Here is a 10,734-nt window from a genome sequence, read left to right as displayed (position 1 = left end):
GTGACCTGGTAAGTGATCAATTTTGTAAATGTTCCATTTGGGAATGGAATAAAAATGTGTATGCTATTTTTTGTATGTGTATATACAACTTTATATATACATATACAGTACAACCTTGCTTTGTGAGCATAATTCATTCCAGCAACATGCTTGTAATCCAAAGCACTTGTATATCAAAGCAAATTTCCCCATAACAAATAATGGAAACTCAGATGATTCATTCCACAACCCAAAAATATTCATGTAAAAATGAGTACAAGACTGTAATATAATACAAAATAATAAACAGAATACAAAATATAAAGAAAAACAAACAAATTGACCTGCACTGACCTTAGAAAACCTTCGTGGCTGGTGTAGGGAAGACAAGAGAGAGGAGGGTCATTGTGTAGGACGACTTTCACTACCACTAATGGAATCACTGCTATCTGTTGGCTTAATGGAATCTTTCCTTTTTGTGCAATTTTAACGAGGAACCTATCCAATGACACTTGCTTTTGCCTCCTTTTGAGGATTTCGCAGAAATGTGATATTGCATTAACAATCACCCACAATCTTCACAGAAGGGGGAGAGAGAGGGAGAGAGAGAGGGAGAGAACCATTGGCTCAGTTGTGATCATGTGACATGTGATGTTCGGCATCATGTACTATCATGTAATATCATATACAATATGTCTTTATATTGTAAGACATCACTCATTTATCAAGTTAAAATTTATTAGAAAGGTTTGCTCATCTTGCAGCACTCATAGAACAAGTTATTCTTAATCCAAGTTAATACAACTTAATACAACTTAATACAAGTTATTCGTAATCCAAGGTTTTACTGTATATTCACACTCATCTTACACATATATTCATTAGAATAAGCTTTTATATTTTTCAGTTAGTGAGGGATTTGTTAAAATCTCCCACGGTGTTATAAGGAGATTGCTCAGTTTCTCTACTCAGCTGTTTTTACTCTGTCAATATTTTCTTTATATATTTTGAAGCTGTTATGAAATACAATCATCTTTTAGGGTTGCAAGATAAAATATAACATGCTTAGGTAATTTGAATTTAAGGTAAACAATGAATAATTTTTTAGTATGACTATGCCATGTAGTATTTGGGAAGTATTTATAGTAAAGAGAACTTGTTTTTCTAAAGGTACAATTTAGCCAGGTGTCCTGTATTTTTATTTGCTAAATCTGGCAACTGTATCCATCTTCTGGAGCTTTAAACCTTTTGCCAACAAGTGCTGGCTCTCTTTATCCCTATCTATGCTAGACTTAGAGCCACGGCCAGCTTACTTTTCCTCTTCCTCCCCCACATCCTCCTCTTCTTCCTGTTCTGTCTGTGCCTGGTAAATCTTTTCCCATTATTTTATTTTCAACTTCTTCATGTCCTTATACTTTGATATGTCTTCTTTTAGCCATGTATAGCTTGACTCTTTTTTTTCAAGTATGACAATTTTTGCCTTTTAACTAATTTTAATTACTTATACTGCCTATCATTATGGACATACTTGGATTTACCTCTCTCCTCTTATTTTCCATTTTGGATTTTCTATTTCTCCTGCTTTTTCTATGTTTTCTGTGTGTTTTTTTTCCTTTGATATTAGTCTTTTGAACTGAAGATTTTTCTTTTCCTTTTTTTTTTCTTTTCTATTTGTCTTATTTATTGGCTTTCCCCAACCTAAGGGTTGATTTCTTTCATTAATTCAGGAAAATTCTCAGCCATTATCTATTTCAATACTGCCTCTCCCCTATTTTCTTTATGCTCTTCTTTTGGAACTCTAGCAAGATGCAAGTTGGACCTTTTCACTCTGTCCTCTACATCTTTTTATCTATCTTTGCTATTTTCCATCTCATCGTCCCTCTGTGTCTGGCCTGCCATGTAGATGAGCCACCTAGGAAGCGCCTTCTCCAGCTCAGTCAAGCCTTGGGATGATTGCTGCCATGGGTATAGCCTCATGAGAGACTCTGAGCTAGAACCACCGAGCTAATTTGCTCCTGAATTTCTGACATGCAAAGCCATGTGGGATAATGAATGTTTATTGCTGTTGTAAGCCACTAAATTTGGGAGTGTTTTGTAATTAGAGCAAGAAATAAATGATACAATTACTATGCAAGTTAGGTATGCTGTTACTTCCACTGAATTGAAAATTTTATTATGTCACCCCTCCCTTTTTTTTTTAAACAACCAACCAGTGATTTCATCAGGACATCTAAAACAACAAGATCCTTGTAGAAACTCAACTCCACTTAGAAACTCTCTCTGCTTCATGACATTACCAAACACTGGAAAGAGTAACATATCTCTGGAGGGCAGGGAGATGTCTGTGATGCACCGATGGTGGCAAGCAGTAGCAAATATCTGGACTGTTATATACAAAAGCTTTTATCCCTGGACTACTAGTTTAAACACACACACACACACACACACACACACACACACACACACAATGTGTGCGCGCACAGCCATTCTTCTGGAAGGTTTGTGTAGCGTACTTGTTATATTCCACAGAACAGATCTTCACTTATGTCACATAGCACACAACCCTTTTATGTACCCCCCACTCTCTGAATGAGGACACTCTAGAAAAAAACTGAAGGATTGACCTTTTTCTTTTATCCATTTCCCTACCACTCAACCTTTTTATTCGGAACCCATTTATTCCTTCGACACCTGTTCCCTTCTTGTACTGCTCCCTTTAATGCCCTTCACTATTCGCCTACTAAGAAAATCTGCTTTCAGGGAAAACCTTCCATTAGTGATGAAATAAATGTAAATTGCCTTCCAATTTGGATTTAAACTACCTTTCTAGCTTTTCTCTCATCCTGCTGCCCCATGAAAATTCTTCACTCTAGTCAGAATATCCCCTTCCTGTGCTTCACACATTTTTGCTTCTGATGGCTGTACTCATGCCATCTCCCCACAAGAGAACCTGTCCTGCTGGCTCGTGCATGTCTTTTCACCTTTCAAAGACCAACTCTGAAACATATCTTCCATGAAGTCTTCTACTGTCGCAGTGACTTCTGTCTTCCCTTTTTCTCAACTACTACTGCAATCCTTTATACTGTCCCTGTAGGGCTCCCGGGACTTACAGCTATCTTTGTGCCTGGTTAACAACATTCTCCCTCACCACCCTCAAGCCCTAAATGCACACAGATAAGCCTTACTTCCCCTCTGTCCGCCTCGTTTTTAAGTTCTTCGAAGGCAGAAATGGGTGTCATCCTTGTCTTCTTCACCCCTCTCAGTGCAGTTCATTCTTTGTGCCGAGTTCCTGTTCAGGAGAGAATGGTCATATGGGGAGGGATAAACACCTCTCCCCACAAGATGGGTCACAAGGTGTGTGGTGGCCAAGGTCCTCAAGGGGGCAGTAAAGGACTAGTTGTTTAATGTCCACCAGCAGAAGTAATTAATATTTAGTCCTTAAAGATTTGTCACATGGTCCCCAGGGAGTAAATTAAATGCAGAAGATGGGAAGGAGACAAACAGGAATTATTTGGAATTCAGCCTAAATAGGATTAGGAACCTGGAACAGAAACCAACCATAAGATGACCATCAAATGGGGGGGGGGGAGGTGGACCAGAAAGTCTGTAAAAAGAAAAGCAAAAAGGTTCCAAAACACATGTGTAAGACTCAGAATTCAAGTTGGCCAGGAGACAAGGTCTAGCTCAGGTTCATGTTTTGACGAGAAAGAGAGCTAGGCTCAGACTATGGTGAACCAACAGGTAGGGCTCTCAGCAGGAGGACAGAAAACCAACTATGGTCTGGGTCAAATTATCCTTAAACATTGCCGAATTTCTAAAAATTACATTGCAATATCCTTATGAACATAAGACAAAATCTTAAGTAAATATTAGCGAACAGAATTCAGCATCACCTTAAAAAACGATAGTACATCATGACCAAATAGGGTTTAAGCCAGAAAAACGTAAATATTGTTCAATACTAAGAAATATAATATATTTATTATAAGGAGCACTAACACAGTATAGAGGAAATATATATGATCCTCTCTAATCACTTATTTTGAGAGAGAAAGAGAGAGAGAGAAAATCCCAAGCAGTGCAGGCTCCGCCTTCTAAGTGCAGAGCCTGATGTGGGGTTCGAACTCACGAACTGTGAGATCATGACCTGAGTCAAAATCAAGAGTCAGGCACTTAACCAACTGAACCTCCCAGGTGCTCCTGAAAGTGACTTTTAACATAATCCAATACCCAGTCTTGATAACAACACTTAACAAAATGAACAATTTCTTAACATGATAATATCTTAATGTGTATTATCTAATACAACTTAATAAGTGGATAACTTAGAGGCATGAAATTTAGAGAAGTAATAAAATTATTACTATTTCTAGATATCTTGATTATTAAGCAGGTAATTCTTAAAGATTCAACTGAAAAAGTACAAGTAACAAGAGACTTCAAAAAGACATTGTGGAATAAAAATATGCAGAACTAATGCCTTCTAAAATACATCTAACAATTAACTGAAAGATATAATGGAAGAAAATCTCACCTACAATAGCAACAAGATGATTAAACACTTAGGAATACATTTAACAAGAAATGGATAAAGCCTTTATGAGAAACATTAACATGTTCCTGAAGAACACGTACACACACACAAGATTTTTAGTATATGTGCTATTATTTGGAATAGCAAGATTCAAAATCGTAAGATTTTAGTTCTACCTAAAGTAAAATATGCATTTAATGTGGTTCCCATTAAAATATTGAGCATAAAACCTTTGGCTTGCCTTTCTCCGGTCCTCAAGCAAATCAAGTTTGTCTTGACAAATAGGATAATGACTTCTCCAATTTTTCCCCTCTCCCTCTACTGAGTGAGAACCTGGGCTAATAAGAACATGAGGCAAGAAAATGAGCACATCTCTACTGAAGGATGAAAAAAGAAAGAAGGTGGGGGAAAGAGAGAGAGGAAGAGAAAGAATGAGGAAGGAAAAAACATATAGATTGTCCAGCTCATACAAAAAAATGGTGCAAGAAACAAATAGCCAGGATATCTCTTAGAAGAGCAGTGAAAGTATCAGGTACTAAAACATATTACAAAGCCTCAATAGTTACCATCGTGTGACCTGTAAATAGAACAGTACATAGCATAGGACATAAAATCCATGAATAGATCCAAATATGTATAAGGAATTCGTATGTAATAAATATGGCAAACAAAATCAGCGAGATAAGGAAGAACTTTTAAATAAATGTTGTTGAGACATTTGGCTGGATTTTGGTAAAACTAGAAGTCCCTGGGAGCAGTTACCTTTTAAAGAGACATTTCTTAAAATGTGTTCCTCAGATCATTTCGTCAGAAAGATCAGTTACATATTGAAACACAGGTTCCAAGAATCACCCACTGAATCAAAAATTTAAGTAACTCCTGAGAACTTGCATATTACCAAGTTTCTCCGATGATTCTGATGGACACACAATTGGGAACTTCTCCTTTAAACCGTCTCTCCTGGATGATTGCATCTCTCCTGCTAAGTCAACTCTCCCTGCTTTTTTTCCCCTTTGGGTCTATAGCTTTAGCCACTACACCCAGGTAATTGAAGGCAATTGAAAGGGCACTGAAGTCCCTGCCTATTCTGTTTGACTGCAATATATAAAATTCTCTTTCAAACCCTTAGTTTAGCTAAGATAAAGCTGGAATTTCTTTATATAAATGTTCAGTAGAAAATAAAACAGCTCTTTACCTCCTTGGCTGTTAGAAGCTTGGCCGCCATCATGATCCACACAGTAACTTTCTGGACCAGGAAGTTCATGACCAACCGACTACCTCAGTGGAAACAGAGGGTCATTGATGTTCTTTACCCCAGAAAGGCAACAGTACCCACGACAGAAATTCAGGAAAAATTAGCCAAAATGTACAAGACCACACCAGACGTCCTCTTTGTATTTGGATTCAGAACCCATTGTGGTGGTGGCAAACTGGCTTTGGCATGATTTATGATTCCTCGGATTATGTACAGAAAACGAACCCAGACATCGACTTGCAGGACATGGCTTGTATGAGAAGAAAAAGACATCAAGAAAACAGCAAAAGGAATGCAAGAACAGAGTAAAGAAAGTCAGGGGGACTGCACAAGCCAATGTTGGTGCCGGCAAAAAGAAGGAGTAATAATTCTGCGGTAACTATCCGTGGTGATTAATCGTGCAGGTATTTCATGAGAGGATTAATAAACTAAGACCTTTTAAAAAAAGAAAATAAGGGGCACCTGGGTGGTTCAGTTGGTTAAGCATGTGACTTTGGCTCAGGTCATGAACTCGTGGCTCATGGGTTCAAGCCCCACATCAGGCTCTGTGCTGACAGCTTAGAGTCTGGAGCCTGCTTTGGATTCTGTCTCTGTCTCTCTCTCTCTCTCTCAAAACTAGAGAATGCCCTCCCCCGCTTGCACTCTGTCTCTGTCTCTCTCTCTCAAAAATAATTACACATTAAAAATATTTAAAAAAAAAGAAAAGAAATGCAAAGTTATACAAATGGATTTGGTTATCTAGTGCTGATTTCTTATTCTCAGTTATCTGAAGTCAAGTCTCTGACCAGGGCTGGTAAAATGAGGGGGTGTACCCCCCATAAATGCAGACGTTGCTCAAGACTTGCTCTGGGTCCCTCTGCTCCTTTCCTGAGACTTCACAATTCATTGCTATGTGGTAGATAACTCAGAGGTTTATATGTGCAGCCCAGATATCTCCTCAAAGTTCCAGATTTGATGTACAAATGCTTGGCATGTTCTCTTTTATATCTCTAATGTACCTCAAACTCAACATTTTCAAAAATGAATTCTTTTTTTGAAGTTTATTTATTTATTTTTTTTTTTAATTTTTTTTTTCAACGTTTATTTATTTTTGGGACAGAGAGAGACAGAGCATGAACGGGGGAGGGGCCGAGAGAGAGGGAGACACAGAATCAGAAACAGGCTCCAGGCTCCGAGCCATCAGCCCAGAGCCCGATGCGGGGCTCGAACTCACGGACCGCGAGATCGTGACCTGGCTGAAGTCGGACGCTTAACCGACTGCGCCACCCAGGCGCCCCTGAAGTTTATTTATTTTGAGAAAGAGAGAGAGAGAGAGAGAGAGAGAGAGAGAGAGAGAGAGAATCCCAAGCAGTTTCCGTGCTTTCAGCACAGAGCCCAACGTGGGACTAAAACTCGTGAATCGAGATCGTGACCTGCGCTAAAATCAAGAGTCTGACTGACTGAGCTACTCAGACACCCCTCAAAACTGAATTATCACTCGCTCAGCACTACCTTCCCCACCCCCACTGAAACCAGTCTCCTTTCAGCATACTCCTGTCTTGGGCAAGAGCATCACCATCCGACCGGTTAGGTAAGGCCCAAGTGCTGGATTCATTCTGGACACCACCTCTTTCCTTCACTTCCCAATGTAATCCACCTTAAAGTCTTGTGAATTCTCCCACTTAAATATCTCTCACATTTATCTACTTACCCCTACTTCTACAACGCCCCCAATCCAACCTCCCCTAATCACAAGCATCTCCTAACTTGTCTCTTCGCTTCCATTAAACAGGTGAGCTAGACGATATTCAAAAGGATCGTGTTTGGGGGGCACCTCAACCCAGTTAATAATATACTTTAGTTTCCAATTGCTCTTGAGATAAAAACAAAAATCCCTCAATGTGGCCTAAGAGGTCCTATAGGTGGTCTCCTTACCTATCCCTTCACTTTCCTCTCCCCTCCTTTCTTCATTCTCTTTGCTTTAGCAACACAGGTCTGTTGTCAGGGCCTCCTGCTAACCACGCTCTCTCCCGGCTCAGACCATGTTCACCTGCCAGTGCTTCCACTTGGATTTCTCTGCTCTCTTTGGGCCGACTTAGCTCTTATTCTTCCTTCCATATTTTAGCTCCGTAGTCATGTCCCTGGGGAAACTGAATTTAATTCCCCTTTTATACTCTCTCATCGCATCATGCCCCCCACCCTCAGCACTTGTCATCCATGGAATTTAACATTTATTTGTATGATTTTGTTTTTCATGATTGTCTGTGCACTAGACTGTAAGCTCCAGAGGACAGGGACTGTGAATGCTTTGCTCACCACCGGATCCCAGCACCTACCACAGTGACTGCCTCAGAGCATGGGCTCCTTGACAATACTGATTGAATGAGCCAATAAACTCATTCCCAGTTCCTTTAGTTCTTTAATGTTGTCCAGGGTGGAAATGAGATGAAAGGTTGGGCAAAGGTGTTCAACAAGACAAATAATTGCAGCTAATGTTTACTGAGAGTATTTTTTATGCCTGTATATTACTGGCATACACATTATATGCATTATCTCAATTTGCTTTCCTACACCCTTAAAAAGTAAACACCATCACATCCCTTATTTTAAAGATGAGGAAATAGGACTAGAGAGGTTAAAGAACTTGTCCAAAGTCATTCAGCTCAGAAGGGGCAGAGTTGAAATTCAACCCTGGGTCTTCTCTGCCTCCGCAGCCTAAGCTCTTAACCACTAAGGCGTCCAGCTCCAGTCTCCCAGCTCGAGGTTTGTTTGTACTGACCTCACTTTCATGTCCAGTGGAATTATGACTTTCATCGAAACTTCTTACTTTTTTCTCCTCCAGCTTGTGTGTTTCTAGATTACCTTCTCTGGATCCAATTGTGCTGTACTGTGCAGCTGCCGGGAGCCTCTTAGATCCCTGCTTGTAGCCTGGACCCCAACTGCAGGGTGATGAAGAGGCTTGTTATCTGGCCTCTTCTGAGCCTTAGGCATCTTGCTTCTGTTTTGAAGTCAGTACCTTCACCTCTTCCGGGCAATTCTGAGTTCCTGGAAATCTAGTATCTACCACTAACCCACTTGATTTTCAGTCAGTTTGAGTATAGTCCAAAGCAGTCATCCCTCTACTGAAATTTGATTTCATTTTACCTAGCATTTAAGCCCTGCCTCACTGAGCAGTCATATAGCCTTGATGGCAGACCCCCCTCTTTCCTTGGAGCCTACATGTTCCTAATAACTTCCTTCTGAAGACCTAAAGCAGATTTCCTATGTCTTCCTAATTTGAAGACTCGCAGTTCTTTTAGAAATGCCAACAAAGTTTCTATTCTCTGAGGAAACCTTCTGGATCTCAGTTTGTGTAGGGAACAGTTAACTAATAGACCCTGTATCCAATAACCTTGCCTTGAGATTACTCACTTCTACAATATTCTCTTTGATGGTACATTGTCATCTAAGGAAGTGGTTTCACAGCATATCACAATTAGTGAAAATTCTGTAAATCCTGGATATCAAAAACAAATTAATTCCTAGCTTGGAAGATCAGTTATTTACTCAATATATTCACCAAGTTTCATGATTGTGCAGGTAAATTAACTCATTCATACTGGGTTACAGATAATTGATAATATTTATGCCAACATAATATTCAGTTGTAGCAAATACTTTGAGCAAAGGAGATAATTTCAAGTATCAGTTATCAAGAATAGACTTATTAGATCATTTTTATTACTTTTTGTGGGATGAAATTGACCAGCTGTTGACTTGAGACTATCAATCATTTCATTAAAGACTATTTTATACATATAGCCTGCAAAATATCAGGTTAATTTATCAAGCAAGTACTTTGTGTGAGGCACTATAATCAATGATTTACAGCTTTTTGGAGGAAATTGTTAAAGTAGCTTGTCTGTGAGCCATTCACTTTTTTTTTTTTTTTACTGGATGGGGAGGGGTGGGGTTGAGGGACTCTTCTAGGGAAAAGAAAAGAAGGCAGATGACTGATTTAGTCCCCTTGCCAAGGGTTCCTGACAAATAGATTGGAGCTATTTGCTAGTGACAAGAGTCCTTAGCTATAACATGTTCTCAGTAGTCTGTCCTTGGCTAAAGGATCTTCTAAAGTAAATACACCCAGGGGTGCCTGGGTGGCTCAGTTGATCAAGCATCTGACTTCAGCTTAGGTCATGATCTCATTGTTCGTGGATTCAAGCCCTGCGTTGGGCTCTGTGCTGACAGCTCGGAGCCTGGAGCCTGCTTTGGATTCTGTGTCTACCTCTCTCACTGCTCCTCCCCTGCTCTTGCTCTGTCTCTCAAAAAAAAACTCACAAAAGTTAGAAAAAATTAAACTAAATATACCCAGAATCTATAGATCTATGAGACTTCTCCTTAGACAATGTCTCTGGTATATAAAATGAAGACATTTTATAACTTAAATGCTCCTTTCCACATCAGGTTAAAAACTCACAAAAACTGACTTGGAGACCTCATCTGTTATTCCGGGAGAAAGTATAGGTTTGGCCTGGGGACAAAAGGACCTAAGGACCACACAGTGTACCCCAGACCTCTCTGCTTTCTTTGTGCCTCTTCATTGTCAGTATTTTTGAAATGATTAGCAAATATTGGTATTAGATATTTCCCTTACGTGTGAGTTGGATTGGACATTTTGATTCTGAATGATAGCACACTTATACTATCTATTTAATTCTCTCGACCTCTAAGTTGGGTATTATTTATTCCATTCTGTAAATGAAAAGACAGAAATTTAGGTTCAAAAGCCAACCCAAAGTTACACAGCTAGTTCATGTCTACTTATTTCCAAAGTTTTCATTCTTTCTAATACACCTTTAACTAGTTTAAGTACATTATTAGTTTGAGTTTTTTTAATATGAAATTTATTGTCAAATTGGTTTCCATACCACACCCAGTGCTCATCCCAACAGGTTCCCTCCTCAATACCCATATCCCAGTTTTTGTTTTTTTTTTTAATTTTTTTTTC

At 39.2% G+C, this 10,734-nt stretch overlaps 1 pseudogene; it reads left to right on the top strand.

The window, feature by feature from the left end:
- The first annotated feature begins 5,739 nt into the window (after nucleotides 1–5,739).
- Nucleotides 5,740–6,133, top strand: LOC124502316 (40S ribosomal protein S24-like; annotated as a pseudogene).
- Nucleotides 6,134–10,734: the final 4,601 nt, after the last annotated feature.

This window comes from Lynx rufus, unplaced genomic scaffold (assembly GCF_022079265.1).
Source record: "Lynx rufus isolate CCGP_SWC_20201006 ecotype Redwood Valley unplaced genomic scaffold, mLynRuf1.p SCAF_7, whole genome shotgun sequence".
Lineage (NCBI taxonomy): Eukaryota > Metazoa > Chordata > Mammalia > Carnivora > Felidae > Lynx > Lynx rufus.
This window is presented reverse-complemented; position numbering and strand designations above follow the sequence as displayed.